This window comes from Cucumis melo, chromosome 4, assembly GCF_025177605.1.
Source record: "Cucumis melo cultivar AY chromosome 4, USDA_Cmelo_AY_1.0, whole genome shotgun sequence".
Lineage (NCBI taxonomy): Eukaryota > Viridiplantae > Streptophyta > Magnoliopsida > Cucurbitales > Cucurbitaceae > Cucumis > Cucumis melo.
In genome coordinates this window covers 16,006,342-16,025,333 of record NC_066860.1, presented here as the reverse complement: position 1 = coordinate 16,025,333, position 18,992 = coordinate 16,006,342, and positions in this window count along the sequence as shown.

The following is an 18,992-nucleotide window of genomic DNA, read 5'->3' as shown; positions in this document are numbered from 1 at the left end:
AGAAAGGGATTTTGAGATCGCATTGTTGAAGAATCACATTGAAAGTCGTGACGCTGCTGAATCAAGTCACACACACACTATAAAAAATGCTAACAAAGGGAAAGCGATTATGCAAGAAAGTCAACCACAAAATTCCACCTCGATCGCATCATTGTCTGTCCAACAGCTGCAAGAGATGATTGCAAACTCCATCAAAACTCAATACGGTGGACCTGCTCAAACATTCTCTTTATATTCTAAGCCATATACAAAAAGGATTGACAATATGAGAATGCCACATGGATACCAGCCACCCAAGTTTCAACAGTTCGATGGAAAGGGCAATCCAAAACAACATGTTGCTCATTTCATCGAAACTTGTGAAACTGCTGGTACACGAGGAGATTTGTTAGTCAAGCAGTTTGTTCGAACCCTCAAAGGAAACGCCTTCGACTGGTACACCGACTTGGAGCCTGAATCCATTGATAGTTGGGAGAAGCTTGAAAGAGACTTTCTCAACCGTTTCTACAGTACCCGACGTATTGTTAGCATGATAGAGTTAACTGCAACCAAGCAGCGAAAAGGTGAGCCAGTCATTGACTATATTAATCGCTGGAGAGCATTAAGCCTCGACTGCAAAGATAGATTAACCGAACTATCAGCTGTTGAAATGTGCACTCAAGGAATGCATTGGGGACTCCTGTACATCTTGCAGGGAATAAAACCCCGTACCTTTGAAGAGTTAGCAACCAGAGCTCATGATATGGAGCTAAGTATTGCTAATAGAGGAAACAATGATCTTTTAGTCCCAGAAGTTAGAAAAGAAAAGAAAGAAGTGAAGAGCACCCAGAAGGTATTGAAGGGTGCTACCAAGGAGGCTATGGTCGTCAGTACGACCCCTTTGAAGCTTGTCTCAAAGGAAAACAAAATGGAAAAACGCCAAGACGAAGGTGAAAAAAGACGTCCAACATTAAAAGAAAGGCAAGAAAAAGTTTATCCTTTTCCAGACTCTGACTTACCTGACATGTTAGACCAACTACTGGAAAAACAACTCATTCAACTCCCCGAATGTAAACGACCTGCAGAAATGGGGAGAGTAAACGATCTCAATTACTGCAGATATCATCGGGTCATCGGCCATCCCGTTGAAAAATGTTTTGTGTTGAAGGAGTTGATTCTAAAGTTAGCTCTAGACAAAAAGATCGAGCTAGAACTTGATGATGTGGCACAAACAAATCACGCCGCAGTAATCATACAGTCAGATAGTAGATTGTCTGCTATAGGGAGTCTAATCCAATTTGGATCGTTGGAGCCTGTTGTTATATATTCTTCACCGGAGGATTTACAAAATAATAACTTCCGGGCTGATGGTCCTAAGGAAGAAGAAAAACAAGTAGATAATATTGAGGAGGGATGGACGCTGGTAACGCGTCGAAAGAAGCGCAAGCAAAGTTTTTTCCAAAAAGAATCTAGCTCGTACCGAACATACAGGAGCAAGGATAAGTCTCAGAGAAGAAACACAAGAAAGAACCTGAGAAAGTTTCTACCGATTATTGAAGAAAGTGAGGGGCTTTCTCGACCACGACGACCGATAATTCTAAAGGACTTCTTCCCTAAAAACTTTTCGATGGAAATAGTCTCGTGTCATACTACCAGCACGACGGAGGAGGACGCTTTCCCCTTAAATGCAATGAAGGAGACACCCAGACCAGAGGATGTGCTTCCTTTAGGCATAAATGATTTGTTGTCACTATCACGAGAAGTTAAGGATACAATCATCGAGATATTAACAAATGATGATGTCTCGACTACTGTTACATCACCAACGAAGGCGTGTGATTTCTGTTGTATGTCGATATCATTCAGTGATGAAGATTTGCTACTTGGGTCAAAGCTCCATAATAGACCTTTATATGTGTCAGGGTACGTTCGGGAGCAAAAGCTCAATCAAATTCTCATAGATAACGGTTCCGCCGTCAACATTCTACCCAAGTCAACAATGAATCAATTAGGTATCTCAGTAGAAGAGTTATCAAATAGTAAACTGGTGATTCAAGGCTTTAATCAAGGAGCACAACGGGCAATAGGCACTGTTCGTTTGGAGGTCGTCATAGGGGATTTGCAGGCAAGCACAAGATTCCATGTGATCGATTCGAGGACTACTTATAAAATGTTATTAGGACGTCCATGGATACATGAAAATGGAATAGTAACCTCCACGCTTCATCAATGCTTCAAATTTTATAAATAGGAAATTAAGAAGGTTGATGCTGACTCTAGGCCATTTACAAAAGCTGAGTCTCACTTTGCTGACGCAAAATTTTACACAAAAAGTGAAGACGTGAGTGAAATCATATCAACTGAAGTTCCAGTGACTAAGGGCACTTTTAAGAACGAGCAAGAAATGATCACAAGCAAGAAATCAAGTAAAGGGGATGCACTTAATAGTCAACAAAATGGTGAATTGACTACCGAAACTAAGTTAAGGGCCCCAGAGGCTGAAAAGATAGCAACCTTACAAAAGGAAGTCTCAAATCCCCCTGTTTTACGTTATATTCCTTTGTCCCGACGTAAGAAGGGAGAATCACCATTTACAGAATGTTCGAAAAACCTGACGGTCAAAAATACCGAGATATTAAAGGAAAATTTCACCGCGCCGCTTACCAAGATAGAGAAAGGAGAAGCGAAAAAAATTGAAAAAATGGACTTAGAAGCATACCTTCCAGAAAGACGAACAGTTGAGGGATTCGACCCAAAGGCATATAAGTTGATGGCAAAGGCGGGTTATGACTTTACAACTCGTACTGAGCTTAAAAGCGTGAAAATACTTGATGAAAGGCCTGAGCTTTCCCCTACTCAAAAGAAGCTTCAGAAACAAGGATATTCTATACCTAATTCCAGAGCTGGAATTGGATATCAGTCTTCTGAACCAGTCCGAATAACTGGTAAAGGAAAAGCAAAATTTGCTAATACATGCCCCATTACGGTTGAAGAAAGCAAAGATTCTGAAGAGGGTAAAAAAGATAGAAGTCAAAGAAGTTCAGTTTTCGATCGCATTGCTTTTTCTGCTATACGTCCTTCAGTCTTCCAGAGGGTGAGTACATCGATAGCGAAAGACAGTAATCAAGTTTCAACCTGTAGCTCCACTCGACTTTCTGCCTTTCAAAGGCTAAACACAAGTGCAAAGAAAGTACGATCTATCAGCCCAACTCCGACCACAAGAAAATCTGCCTTCAAAAGGTTAAGCGTATCAGTAACAAGAGACCAAAAGAAAGCCTCCATGTCCGTCTCAAACAAATCTAGCCTAGTGACAGGAGACGAGGAAATTCGTAGTGCATTTCCATCAAGAATGAAAAGAAAGATGTTCGTCTCAGTAAATACAGAGGGTTCATTGAAAGTAAAGCGACATGATGTTGTTTTTACTCGACCTGAAGATAATGAACCAGAAGATGAAGTAGATGTGGCAGGTTGTTACCATGTTACAATAGAAGAGACATCTGATCATGATATATTTGAAGAGGATGCCGAAGCAGCTCCGTTATCACTTGAGGATGGGGGTCAATCAACGATTGACGAGTTAAAAGAAGTCAATCTTGGTACGAAAGAAGAACCTCGTCCAACCTTCATAAGCACCCAACTTTCTGACAATGATGAAAATGAGTATGTAAACTTACTCAAAGCATATAAAGATGTCTTTGCATGGTCATACAAGGAAATGCCTGGGCTCGATCCAAAGGTGGCCGTTCATCGCTTAGCGATCAAACCAGAGCATCGGCCAGTCAAGCAAGCCCGACGACGATTTCGACCAGAACTCATTTCTCAAATCGAGGAAGAGGTAAATAAGCTCATTGAGGCTGGATTTATTCGTGAAGTCAAGTACCCAACATGGATAGCTAATATTGTTCCCGTAAGGAAGAAGAATGGCCAACTACGTGTTTGTGTCGATTTTCGCGACCTAAATAACGCATGCCCAAAAGATGACTTTCCTTTGCCTATCATGGAAATCATGATAGATGCAACTGCAGGGCATGAAGCTTTATCTTTCATGGATGGATCGTCAGGATATAATCAGATTAGAATGACTCTAGAGGACGAGGAGAAAACAACATTTCGAACTCCAAAAGGTATATACTGTTATAAGGTAATGCCTTTCGGATTGAAAAATGCAGGTGCTACATACCAGCGCGCTATGCAAAGGATCTTTGATGATATGCTGCATAAACACATTGAATGTTATGTTGACGATCTCGTAGTCAAGTCCAAGAAGAAATGCGATCACTTGAAAGACCTAAAGCTGGTACTTGATCGCCTCAGAAAATATCAACTAAGAATGAACCCTCTCAAGTGTGCATTTGGTGTAACTTCAGGGAAGTTTTTGGGATTTATAGTGAGACATCGCGGCATCGAAGTTGATCACTCAAAAATTGATGCTATCCAGAAGATGCCAAGTCCGAAGAACCTGCACGAATTGAGACGATTGCAAGGTCGCTTGGCTTACATTAGAAGGTTTATATCTAATCTTGCAGGTCGATGTCAACCATTCCAGAGACTAATGAGGAAGGATGCAGTCTTTGATTGGGACCAGTCATGCCAAAATGCATTTGATAGCATAAAGAAGTATCTGCTCAACCCTCCGGTCTTAAGTGCGCCTGCAACTGGAAAACCATTAATATTGTATATTGCGGCTCAAGAGACTTCGCTCGGGGCATTACTTGCACAAGAAAATGATAAGGGTAAGGAATGTGCACTCTACTATCTAAGTAGAACTCTGACAGGAGCTGAATTAAATTATTCTCCAATTGAAAAAACGTGTCTCGCCCTCTTCTTTGCAATAGATAAACTGAGACATTATATGCATGCCTTCACTATACACTTGGTGGCAAAAGCTGATCTTGTCAAATATATATTATCAAGGCCAGTCATCTCGGGACGCCTCGCGAAGTGGGCTATTATACTCCAACAATATGACATTGTATATATCCCCCAAAAAGCAGTAAAGGACCAAGCATTGGCAGATTTCCTGGCTGATCATCCAGTTCCATCAAATTGGAAGTTATGTGACGACTTACCTGATGAGGAAGTATTGTTTGTTGAAAGCATGGATCCTTGGATCATGTTCTTTGATGGTGCGGCACGAAGAAGTGGAGCTGGTGTTGGCATTGTCTTCATTTCTCCTGAGAAACATATGTTGCCATATAGCTTCACACTCGGTGAATTGTGTTCAAATAATGTTGCTGAGTACCAAGCCTTCATTATCGGCCTCCAAATGGCTTCAGAATTTGGGATAAAGTGCATAGAAATATTCGGCGATTCGAAGTTAATCATAAATCAGCTCTCTTATCAGTATGAGGTAAAGCATCAAGACTTGAAGCCTTACTTTAGTTATGCTAGAAGATTGATGGACAAATTCGACAGCATAATATTGGAGCATATACCGAGATCAGAAAACAAGAAAGCTGATGCACTTGCAAATTTGGCCACTGCTTTAACAGTCTCGGAAGATATACCAATAAACATTTCCCTTTGCCAAAAATGGATTGTGCCGTCAATTGAAAGTCAATACGAAGAAGCTGATGTGATATCTGTATATGCAATTGATGAAGAAGATTGGCGCCAACCCATTATAGACTATTTGGAGCATGGAAAACTTCCCACCGATCCTCGACATAGAGCTGAAATACGTAGAAGAGCTGCGCGATTTATTTATTACAAAGACACACTTTACAGACGCTCATATGAGGGACTTCTACTGCGATGCCTAGGAAAAGAGGAATCGACAAAGGCCTTAGAGGAAGCTCATTCAGGTATTTGTGGTGCCCACCAGTCTGGTCCAAAGCTCCAATATCAGTTGAAAAGAATGGGTTACTATTGGCCTACCATGATCCACGATTCGATGCATTTTGCGAAGCATTGTGAGGCTTGTCAATTCCATGCAAATTTTATACATCAGCCACCAGAGCCGCTCCATCCCACAATAGCTTCATGGCCTTTTGAAGCTTGGGGACTCGACCTGGTTGGACCTATCACGCCTAAATCAACGGCTGGTCATTCTTACATCCTTGCAGGAACTGATTATTTTTCTAAATGGGCTGAAGCTGTGCCATTAAGAGAAACAAAGAAGGAAAACATTGTAAATTTCGTTCAGACACACATCATTTATAGATATGGTATTCCTCATCGCATCGTAACTGATAATGGAAGACAATTCGCTAACACTTTGATGGACAAGCTATGCGAAAAATTTAACTTCAAACAGTTCAAGTCTTCTATGTACAATGCTGCAGCAAATGGATTGGCAGAAGCATTCAACAAAACTTTGTGCAGTCTGCTTAAAAAGGTGGTCTCTAAGACAAAAAGAGATTGACAAGAAAAGATTGGGGAAGCATTGTGGGCCTACAGAACTACCCATCGTACTCCTACGGGTGTTACACCTTATTCCTTAGTTTATGGCGTTGAAGCAGTACTCCCACTAGAAAGAGAAATTCCTTCCTTAAGAATGGCTATTCAAGAAGGGCTAACTACTGAAGACAATGCTAGATTACGCCTTCAAGAGTTGGAAGCACTTGACGAAAAAAGACTGGAAGCTCAACAAGCACTCGAACGTTATCAAGCACGAATGTCAAAAGCCTTTGACAAACAGGTAAGGCCCCGATCATTTCAAGTTGGTGACTTAGTGCTCGCGGTAAGAAGACCTATTATCACGACAAGGCATACGGGAAATAAGTTCACACCTAAATGGGACAGACCCTACATTGTCAAAGAAGTTTTCACGAATGGAGCATACAAAATCATTGATCAAGACGGATTACGAATTGGCCCAATCAATGTCAGATTTCTCAAGAAGTTTTATGCCTAATCCAGTTATGTAAACAAAAAAAAATTATAATAATAAGTAAATAAATAAATTTTGAACTACGTCATGACTTGATCCCTATAAAAAGGGTACGTAGGCAGCTTAAAGTTCACTTTAAGTTCAGTCACATGTATTAAAAAAAAAAAGAATCATGTTTCATTGTCTGCTCATATGAAAACATGGCAAAACAAATGTAAATGTATATATATAAAAATTCCTTCTGCATTATAATTCAAAAAAAAATCACATCTACAAGGTTTGCAGCAAAAGAAAAAGGGGGCAAAGGGGGCATAAATCAAAGCCTCCACTTGAAGTTCTTGAATTCTTCTCGTGCAGCTTCCATGCTCTGGCGAACAGTAGCTAGTGCCTCAATCGCTTCCTCAGTAATAGCAAGGGTGCTTTCAAGCGTATTAACTTCATCCTGGAGCTTGGAAACTTCTAGTTCTTGTTGGCCTATGGCCTCATTTTTTTCACAAGATAAGATCGACAGTTGTTCAGACTCAGCATTTATGCTCTGAAGTCTCTTCTCCAGTTCCTTCCTTTCTAAAGATAACTCTACGGTTCTTTTTTGAATAACTTTGGCATCTCCTCGTAATTATTTCACCAAAGTCAAAGCTTCCTTGATGGCAGATGTCTTCTCATTTAATTGACGAGCTTTGTCCGTCGACGACAACTGTGCAGAATATGAAGATTGCACATCGTTAAAATTGTCTACCCTCTTAAGGTAACTATTTAGATACTCTTCAAGAGAAGTCAGGCCATCCGCATGAATCTTCTCAATCCCGGAGAGAACCGTCGCTATTTCTGGTCTAAGTCTAGGGATATATTCAAAAGGAGTTCGCATGATCTTATCTTGGATATCCTCCCACATACATAAGGCTGTTTTCTGAAAGAAATTTGAAACCACCTTTTCACCAACCCACTGAGAAGGTTCAGGGTTTCTCATAGTCTGTTTATTAGAAACGCCTAATGGTAATTCAGAAAACTTAAGGGGAGCATGTGCTGAGCTAACTTTTTGTAAAGATGCTTTAGGACAGGCACCTTCTTTGGATGAAGGGCTCTCAAGGTCTTTTCCCCCCACTGTCATCTTGCCTCGACGAATCTCCTCGAGAAGAGCAGATGGGCGTAAGGATTGTTCAGCCGGTTTATTGACGGGAGTTCTCGAGGTACCAACTTCCTCAAAGGCTGAATCAACTGCGTGAGGTCCCGTCAAAGATTCATCACTGTCTGGCTCTATAAGTCCTTCAAGATGATCGTTTAATGGTGACTGCAAAAGTAAACAATTAATAAGTCACTTAGGAAGAATATGAACAAAACGAAAAAAAACTTTAGAAGGGAAAACGTGCAAACCAGTGGTGGAACATCAGGAACTTCCAAAGCACTTAAACCCCTTCCGTCGGGATGATCACCTGATACCTTCGCTTTCTTCAAAGGCCTCTTCCAATGACGATCACTTTTATTGCTATCGCTCTCATGCTCGTTTACCTCATCCTCAAGATTAGGAGCCATTGCCTCAACCAATCGAATTTCTTTACCACCCAGGTTGCTCCCTCGGTTCTTCGGTAGTCTAGGCTGTGAAGGGGGAGGAATGGCACTACTCACCAAATGGTGTCTGCTATCCTCAAAATAGGTCCCGTGCTTCGTGGTCCACCAGTCTGTAAATCGCTGATTCACATGCTTGCAAGGCTCTAACGAACGGGCGGGCAAGTATAGCTCGGATAAAGTTGTACGTCTCATACATATTCTCCAGTGATATAATATATTATCCAGCGTGATCGCAGGTGGCATGCCCCCTATATCATTAGGGAGGTCCTGGTAAAAGCCAAATTGTCGTCCAAATCGATATGGACTGTATGATATTATGATCCAGGTATTTTCGCAACGAGAGGACAAGTAGCAAGAACGCATGCTTACGAAATATGACATTTGCAGAAACGATGAATCATGGGTATCAACCATGCGTTCATGTTTATTCCTGTTATGGAGATTAGCGTGCCACTGAATTCTCGCACCATTATGGATCAATTCGCGTGCCTCATATTCGCCAAAATAAATAGACCCGCCTTCGCCTGAAAAGTTAGTCATCTTGGGCCCTCGAACTTCCGTGGGAAGTGGATAATGTGTGCCAAAATAATGAGCTAACCAGCCATGGACGTAATGCATTGGAAAGTGAAAGTCCATGCGTCCTATCGGATTGGAGGCTTTGGTTATCAAACCTAGCCCATGGTATATGTTCGCCAAAACTGGAACTGCAAGACTATAAATAGTGCCAGCGGCCATTAGGCTTGCAACTCTAAACACTTCAGGACGAAGAAACGATCCTTTCTGAGGAAATACGAAAAGGCACAACCAGCAAGATAAGAAGGCAGGTAAATACGTTTCATCCTTCAAATCATCCCTGATTCCAAGTTCTGCAAATAACATGCTCTCCCTAGAAGACCACTCACGAGCTTGGATCTTCGTTAATAATAAACAAAAAAAATGGAACCAACCTTTGATAGAGCTTCTGGTTGGTGCAAACCTGAAAAAAAATATAGGTAAGTTAGGGATAAAAAAAAAGAAAAAGAAAAAGAAGGGATTAACAAACAAATAAATAAATAAATTAAAAAGTCTTTCTTTTAGAAAAGGGTAAATATATATATATATATATATATATATATATATATATATATATATATATATATATATATATATATATATATAGAAAACAAAGAAAAAAAAGAAAGAAAAGAAAAGAAAAAGAATTATAAATAAATAAATAATAGACTACAAAAAAAATGGCGAACAAAGTGGAAAGTTAACAAAAAGGGAAGAAACTAATTTTAAGACAATAATGATAATAATAGCAATAAACATTTATGAAAAAAAATAAAAAGTAAAAAAAAAAAAAGAGAGAAGAAAGAGATTAAAAAAAAAGGTTGAAAAAAATAAGGGGAAAAAATTTCTTTTAGAAATTATAAAAAAAAATACGTAAAAAAAAAAGAAAAAAAATTATAAATAGATATTTATTAAAAAAAAAAAAAAAACTAAAGTGTGCCGCCGCCCCCCTCTTCTCTCTTTCTTTTCTCCCTTCTCTTTTCTCTGCTTCTTCTTCCTTTTTCTTCTTTTTTTTTTCTCTTTTTTTCTTTCTTTCTTTCTCCTTTTCCATTTTCTTTTTTTCTTCCTTCTCCTCTACATCTCTGCACCTCTTCTTCTTCTTCTTTTTTCTCTCTTTTTTTTTCTTCTTTCCTTCGCCGCGGACTAACAGAGGCGTGCAGCCGGCGGAATAAAAAAAAACCAAAAAAAAAACAAAAAAAAATCAACAATAAAAAAAAAAGAAACAAAGAAAAACCTTTTTCTTCTTCCTCCCTCTTTGACAATAATGTGAATGTTGTGCCTCTTTGCACCATAGCCTCACGTATTTATAGGGACTAAAAATAAATCATATCTAGGATTGTTGAGATTTAACATTTAAATTTTTGAGATTTAACATTTAAATTGGTGAGATTTAACATTTAATTGGTTGAGATCTTCATCTAAAACATTTAAATTGTTGAGATCTTTATCTAAATCTTAAAAAAAAAGTTTATTTATTTATTTATTTATTTATCTTTTTCTTTTTTTTTCTTCCGTTTTCTGGAAAATATGTATCTATATATTCTATACAAATAATAATAATTCGAAAGAGGAAGATATATACATATATATATTAAATTAAAAAAAAAAAAAGAATGATCGTCATTCATATACACATTTTTATCTTTCTTATTTTTATTTTTATTATTATTATTATTTTTATTTTTCTTTCTTCTCTTTTCTTCTAAATATGTAGAAAATATAATAAAATAAATAAATAAATAAGTACTAATTTTACCATCCCATTTCTCTTTTACACAAAAAAAAATAACATTAGAGTCAATAATAATAATAAACAACTTACATCCATGAATGGGCAATATTCCAATTTTATTACTTTTAAGCGTCAATCTTCCAATTACTATTTAAAAATAATAATAATAAATTAATTAATTAAATTTCACGTAGTGTTTTAATCACTCATATCCAAATGCATAGTGATTAATTTGACATTTTTTATGGGAGCCAAAATCAAGAACAAATCGCTTGTATTTTTTATCTCAGATTATTGTTTTCGAAATTCATCCACTCATGCAGGTGTACGAATCTCGAAAAGGGGGCATTTGTTGAGCAATAAATTTTGGCCAATTAAATTCTGCCACGTCATCACAATAAATATTGTGATAATCATAATTTGATTGGGTTTGGATAATTAAGCTTTCTTGTACCTGATCTAATTAAGCCCTAAATATAAATTAGGGCAAGAAATAATGGACCAAGCCCGTCAAACAATTGGGCCCGGACATGAACCCAACAAGCAAATGGGCCCAAGTCCGTCAAACAATTGGGCCCGGACATGAACCCAACAAGCAAATGGGCCCAAGCCCAGAGTGTCAGGTGGGCTCAAGCCCAAGCCCATAAGCAAATGGGCCAAGCCTAAGTCCAACAGACAGATAGGCCCAAGCCTAACAGACAAACAGGCCCAAGTCCACTTAAAGCCCATAAAATTTCTCTATAAATAAAGACATCTACCATTCATTTGGGGGACCTTTGGTTGAAAAGAAGAATCGAAGCTCTGAAGAATTGAAGACAAAAACTTCTAAACACTCTCGAGACGTGCAAGTTATCATCAACCTCGAAATCATCCTTCTGAAAGATCGAAGACTTGGAAGATCAAACTTTCCTTGAATTCCAGAAGATTGAAGCTCGAATTGACTTGTAATTACAACATCTTGAAGATCGAAGACCACGAAGTTCTAAATTTTATTTTTTTGTATTCGAGAGAAAGAATCAAAGGAGTAAATATTAGAGATTGTATCCACAATACATAAATCAATACAAAGTTCGATTCCACGAATTAAATTTCTCCTGAAATCTCGTGTGAACAGTCATTGACACTACAAGAAATCGGGCTTTTTCCGACGCCGAAAAAGACGTCAGCATAAAAGACGTCAGAAATAAGAGGTTCTCCCGACGCATAAAGTAAGACGTCCGGAATAAGAGATTTTCTTGACGCACAATTCGGTTGGGCACAAGATGTCGGGTAATAAGGGATATTCCCGACACCGACCTAACGCGTCGGGAAAGACCGTCGGAAAATAAAAGGTATTCCCGACGCATTAGGCCGACATCGAAAAAAGCAAGTAGTGCGTCGGGAAAGGTCTAGGTTTTCCTGACGCCGTAAGTAGTGCGTCGAAAGATCCCCTGAATATTTATTTCATATAGTATATTATGATATTTCTAAATTTATTATTCATTTTTCACTCATTCCTGTGTAAATATAAAAAGTATATAAATATGAAAATATTGAAATGATTATTCTAATTTTATAAAATTAAGTTAAAATTATAATTTTTTTTGTTATTGATTATCACGTGCATGTCACAAGTTGTTTACTAGTGTATATAAATGTGTGTATTAAGTGTATTAAGTGTATCAAGCGTATTAGGTGTATCAAATGTATATCGGGTTGAATTTATTGTTTTTCTTTATATATTTGCAAAATAGAAAAAGTATAGGACTAGTTTGCAAATTACTAAACTGAAATGTTGACCCACTAAAATTTCCCTTTTTTTTTCAAAGCTTCTCGCTAAATCATCACAACAGTCAGTTTATTGTTGATTTATTGTTTTTTTTTTCAAAAAAAAAATTAGTATATATTAGCATTTACTTAATTTATAGAAATTGTACGGTAACTAAGATCTGAAGATTAAAATGATTTTATTCTCAAATAGCACAAAATTGCATAGACAAAAAACTTGGATTTGATATACATTTGGTTTTATTTTTCTTCTCACACCTGTTAATTGTGTTTCCCCTACTTCACATCGTGGTTACAATTGTTGTCGTTCACTACTATATATTGTCCCATTGGTTTTTCTTTTTTCTCATTTCAGAAAGGATGTTTTGAATGAATGAATGAAGTGTTGGCATTTGTAATATGCATTTGTGTGTAAATATTAGCTGTCTCAATAGTTACTCCTTGGTCGTCTTTATTGGATTTCCTTAAGTTGTTTGTGATCTTTCTCCTATAATAACACAAGAAGCCCTATTATATCTACTTCCTCTATAGTAGTTTTGTTTAAAGAGGAAAAGTCCAGTACTACTCAACTAATGAGAGTTAAATTAATATGTAATAAGAAGGTTGAGTGGCCGTAATATCATCTGTTGGTATAGGACATTAAATTTTGTTGTGACTTTGTTCATGAAAATTGTTGACCTACTGTCTCAAACTCTTATCATTAATATTTAAAAACAACTTCCACTCCCTCAGTTAGTTGACATGCCTACAAAATATTTTCTCTACTTTGTTTTACAATCTATTCTAATCAATCTAACCAAACTTCAAACTTAAAAATCTGTTTGCTAGTTGAAGTTAATCAACTTTGACAAACATAGTTGTTTCGAGGGATGCTTTCTATTCCGAGCTACATTCATCTATCCTTGAACAATGTTAATTTCTTTTTCTTATTCATGAGTTATTATTTTTTATCTATCCTTGAACAATGTTTTTCCTCAATTTGTGTTTTTCCTCAATTTGTGTCTTCTTTTCTTAGACATTTAAGTGTTGATACTTCAATATAACTTGAAAGCAAAGAGCTAATTAAGACCATATATTCCATGGTTTTAATTAGATCTAGTTTAACTACGAAATCAAACAAACAAATTCGTTTAAGGTTAAATGATGAATTATATCGAATAATTTAATGGATACATTAATGTTAACATTTATATAATTTAAGATTTAGAATTATTTGTACATGAATTAAAAACCTCAAATATAAATTTAATATTTGTTGGAAATATATGAAATTAAAGACGAAGATCATATGAACACCGAAAATTGTTTAACGTTGAACTAGAAAACAAGAGTGTAAATTTTAAATGTTTGGAAACCAACATTAATTTGTAGAAAAGAAAGGGAGGGTAAAAGTGTGACATTAATGATTGAAATAATTAATGTTGAACATTGGAATATTTTCTTATGATTCTTAAATGCAAGACATTGAAGAGGGGCTTCAATTAAGTGGTGTTAGTTAGTTGAAACAATTAATTATAAAAATAAATGGTGTGTTTGGTCTAATTTATACATACACACACACACACACACATATATATATAATTAATGATTAGGATTTTGGTTTTTGATGTGGCAAAAGAAAAAGGAAAGAAAAAGGAAAACAAAAGTTAAATGTAGAGAGGTGAATCCAGGTTTTGTGTCTCCCTCTCTTAGGTTGGCTGAGTAAGTATGTGCATGGGCTTGTCCCTTATTTTATAGGCAATTTCATTGGTTGGTGTACCAAATCAACTATATTATATTCAAATGAAATCTATATCATAAAAATATGTTAAATCTTTTCTTTTCTTTTTTTTTTTTAAAAAAAAGATTATGTTTGAACTTTGCAACCAAAAGGTATACCATTGTCTAAGGCATTTAAATAACACATTTAGTTAAAATGATTACCTATGGAAATTAAACGAATCTTTTACAAATCTTTCATTATACTTGTCTAAGGCATATACACTAAAAAAAATGCATCAAATGTCTTTTTCTACACATCACTCCTCTGTGTCTCTGTTAAGTACTTCTCCTTTTGATGTTCTTTATCTCCATCTTGATGATCTACAACTCTATCTTTATGACATTAAGACTATTAGTGGAAAAGTGTGTTTGTGGAGAGATTGATTGTTTGGTGGTGGTACCAATTAATCAATTGTATTGGAGTGAATTTTATTGTGAATGAGATTTTAATAACTTTGAGAAGGTCTCTTCATTCTTTTCCATTGAAATCGAAATGTCTTCGTTCACTTCTTACCTTGAATGATTTCAAATTTTGGAGGACAACAACTTTATTTCATAGTTATGTTTTTGTTATGTTCCTAAAAGAATATTATTCAAAGTATTACAACAAATCTAAGTGATATATGAAAATAAAAATCCGAATCATACAGTTATCTTATGATTAAATGCAACTAAAATATTGAAGCCAACTTTATGTTTAAAAACTATATTGCATGCATTGTCAAGTAAATCTAAGTGATATTTGAAAAAAATCATAATGTTATTAATTATTATCTCAGGAATATAAAGATATTCTATGTTTGTGTATATTATAAAGTTGTTTTTTCATAATTTCCATAAGGTTAGGTTTAAGTTGGTTGGGTTTATGTCTAGTCCAAAAAATTGTTTTAATTTGCTTCAACTCATCAACCTAACCGCTCATACTTCATTGGAAAAAGACAAACAAAACAAATAAAAATAATATTTATGTTAAATTTTGAAACTATAATATGTATTGTATTTTCAAATTTTAAGAAACATAAATATTTTGTAAGAATACAAAATCAAAGAGGTAATTATCAAAGTGAATTTGGATGCTCGGTAGGAGGAGGTTTGAACTTTCAATTATCGTACTAAAAAATATCAAACAAAACCGACGACAAGCTTCACTAAATCTTTAAAGAAAATCCTTTGACAACTAATTTGTCCAAACAAACAAGAAAAGACAACTTTCCCTTGTCTACATTATCTCAGTGTGATTACAAATCTTTTTACCCTTTTACATCTTTTACACTATTTTGGTTACTATATTTTTATTTGGTTTGTTTGGTTTTATACTTTTATAATGTCTGCTTTCCTCTGTATTTTCAATTATAATTCATTTAGTCTATTAATTTTATTAAAATCTCATTCTCAATTTCTTTCTGTTTTTTCAAAGTATTCATTTTGATAACTTAAAAATGAAAACGTGGAAACCAAAATGTTTTGTTTATTAGTATATAGATCAAAATGAATTATTTTAAAGTACAAGTATCAAAATGAAATAAAAGTTAAAAGTAAAAATTAAGTATGGCAAGAATTATAATAATATTTAAACTCCATTTTTCATATAGATATAGCAATGGATTCTTTTTCTTATTAAAAAAGTGCTGTATGAATAAATAATGTGTTTAAATTTGGTTGTGTTCAAAACTTTCATATATATTTCAATTGTGTGTTTAGTTGTTTGTTTACTAATAAATTAGAAATATGAAGCTCAAACCAAAAGTAAATTTAGTGTGGAAGTTTAATGTGAATTCCCAAAGTGAAACTAATAGTGTGGAAAGTTAATGTTAGTATCCTCCCCACTCTAAATAACATTATTCAGAAAGGAATTTCTTCTCTATAAGATCATTCAGTTGCACACTCAATAGTTTAGTTTTTGAATCCTAGTGAGGCGGCCCCTCGTTTAGGTTAGAGAGTCATTTGGGTCGAGGTTCGTGAATTTGATCTGAGGCCAAACTTCTAGAAATTAAATATTGATGCTTCGTGGTTTGTTTATGAGTGTGTAAGAGATAAGATTAGTTGGTTGCTTTTATTTCATTCCCATTTGTAATTCTAATATATTTTTTAAAAAATTATGTAATAAGTTCTTCAAACATGGAATTCTTTAAACACAACAGTTGCAACATCATGCTTTGACAGTAAGCGTATACCTTTACTTGTGTAAATGTCCAAAATCTTGAAAAAAATATGGAAAATGGCAAAGATGTGGAAATTTGATTTTGGATTTTTGGATTTTAAGATAAATTTAATTTCAACATTTTCCAAATTAAGAACGAGCTTTGATTCTATGTATATAACATACAGCTTTGGCCTTTGCTTCTATGGAGAATTTTGCAAAAAACATGGTTTTACAGAGAGAGAGAGAGAGTAGGAGAGAAAAGGAAAGAGAAAAGAAATAGAAAATTTCACCTCATTGAAAGAAAAAAAAAACAGTAAAAATATTACCTCATTCAAAACGTGTCAACTCAATGTCTCTGGTCATTTTTTCTCTTATAAACTTTGGATCAAATTAAGTCAATGACCATTTAGAAACATTCTTTTGGTTTCAGAAACTAAAATATTTATTTTAAAACTTTGAAGAACCAAATAGAGACACTGACCCCAAAACTTTGGGATCAAAAATGCATTTTTCGAAAACAAAATTGACTTTGTTTTCTAAAATTGAATATCTGAAAAGAAAACAATTGAAAATTGAGACTTTATGTCATTTGGAAATGGAAATGCTTTTTTAAACTATTGACAAACAAGTAGATAACAAATTAAGAAATTTGAAGGTAAAAATAATGTCTATACGGCTAAATATAAAAAACAAAATCGTTACAGAATTGGAGTCTTAGTTGTTGAACAATGAAAACTTAGGACATGTTTGTAGGTAATTCAAAATTTGTTTTGTGTTTTCTTTGGATCCACAGAGTTCGGTGAATATGTGTTTGACAAACAATAAGAATTTCGTTTTTGAAAAACTATTTTCAGATTGAGTAATCAAAATAATTTTTTAGAACAACATTTTTATGTTTTCCTTGTATTCATAGTCTGAACCTTAAAATTTAAAATAAAAAATTATTTTAAATAAAGATAAAAAGATTTAAAATTATGGTATGTCAATTTCAATTTATCTTATAAATTTATATTATATCAAGATATAACCTCTATATACTTTTTAAACATAAATTACATGGATGATATTTAGTGGATAACTACAACTAATTTACATTTGGTTAAATTATAATATAATCTCTAAATTTTGCTACCTAACATACAGTGAACAAGCAAACGATTGAACTCTGTTTTCATCAAATCTTTTGTTTTTCAAATTTTAGTTTTCAAATTGAATATCGAATAATTCCTAACAATTTTATTACATATAAAATTCAAATTTAGCACTAATAAGTTAATTAATTGTTAAAACTTTTGAATTAGTTAAACATGTAAAAAAACACAGATTTGAAAGTGGACATAATAGTTAAAAACATTTTAAAAATTAAATAACCAAAGAACACAAACATTAAAATTACTAACATAACATGTAGTAATTATTAATTGTTATATGAAAAAAGAAAAATGGGAATTAATATATTATAAGGTTTGGAGTATTAACAAAAAGGTGATTAGCGATTAGTGATTAGTGATTAGATTAGATTAGAAAGAAGTCAACCACATCCGCATGGAGAACGTAATTTTACCGTTGTGTGTAGGTCACGTGCGGGGCAGCAAGTCAATTCTCCCAATGCGCTTTTTACTTTTATTTTTCTTCTTCTATTAATTATTTATTTGCTTTTGTCAGACTCTCTCTATCTTTCTCTCTCTCTCTTTTTTTTTTTTTTCCTTTTTGGGGAATATAATTTTGGTACTACTTGGCCACGTATATACCAAACCCTTTTTTTCCCTTTTTTTTTTTTTTTTTTTTTTTTTTTTTTTTTTTTTTTTTTGCTTTTAATATTTGAAGTTAGTTTTATTTAAATAAACTACAATGCTAATTCCTTGATAATTAGTCAACCTTGGAGGACAATAAATAAAATCCAATTTACTTTTAATATTTGAAGTTAATTTTCCCTTGGTATATATATATACAGTAGGATAGAAACCAATAAGTCAATGGTTCGTATATATTATTTTATTTTCTAAATATTTGTTTTGATTTTTATGTTCTTCTCGTTTTCATTCTATTTTAAAATGATCAAAATTAGTATTTGTTAGAAGTTCAACGATCAAAATAATTATAGTTAAACGTGCAAAGAGTAAAATGAAGATTTTTGACCCTTTCTAACTTTGTCGTTTATTTTTAAAATGTCGTATATACATTTAGAACTTTATAATATATATTTTTTTTATCGTCATATATATATCAAACCTATTATTGGAGTTTTTTCTCCTAAAACAAAAGTTAAAATTGGAATGGAAACAATGTGTTGGTATAATTTAAAATGAGTACATCCGCATTTTCCCAAGTCTCAACTTTCATTCAAAATTTTAAGAATTTTTAATCAAACAATAATTTAAAACTAACTTAAACAAAATCGTAAGAATTTTTATTCAAATAATAGTTTTGAAATATTTATAAAATGTATATATATATATATATATATATATATATATATATATATATATATAAAAGATAACAATGTCATTCTCTCATGAAGAATATAAATATTTTTTTTAACAAGTGACAAATTTCTAAGGGCTTTTTTTGTGTTTATTATTATTTTTTTGTTGTATAATACAATTAACCTTTCTTGAATAATGTTCGATTTGATCTCTTAACTGTAAAAGATGTTTGGA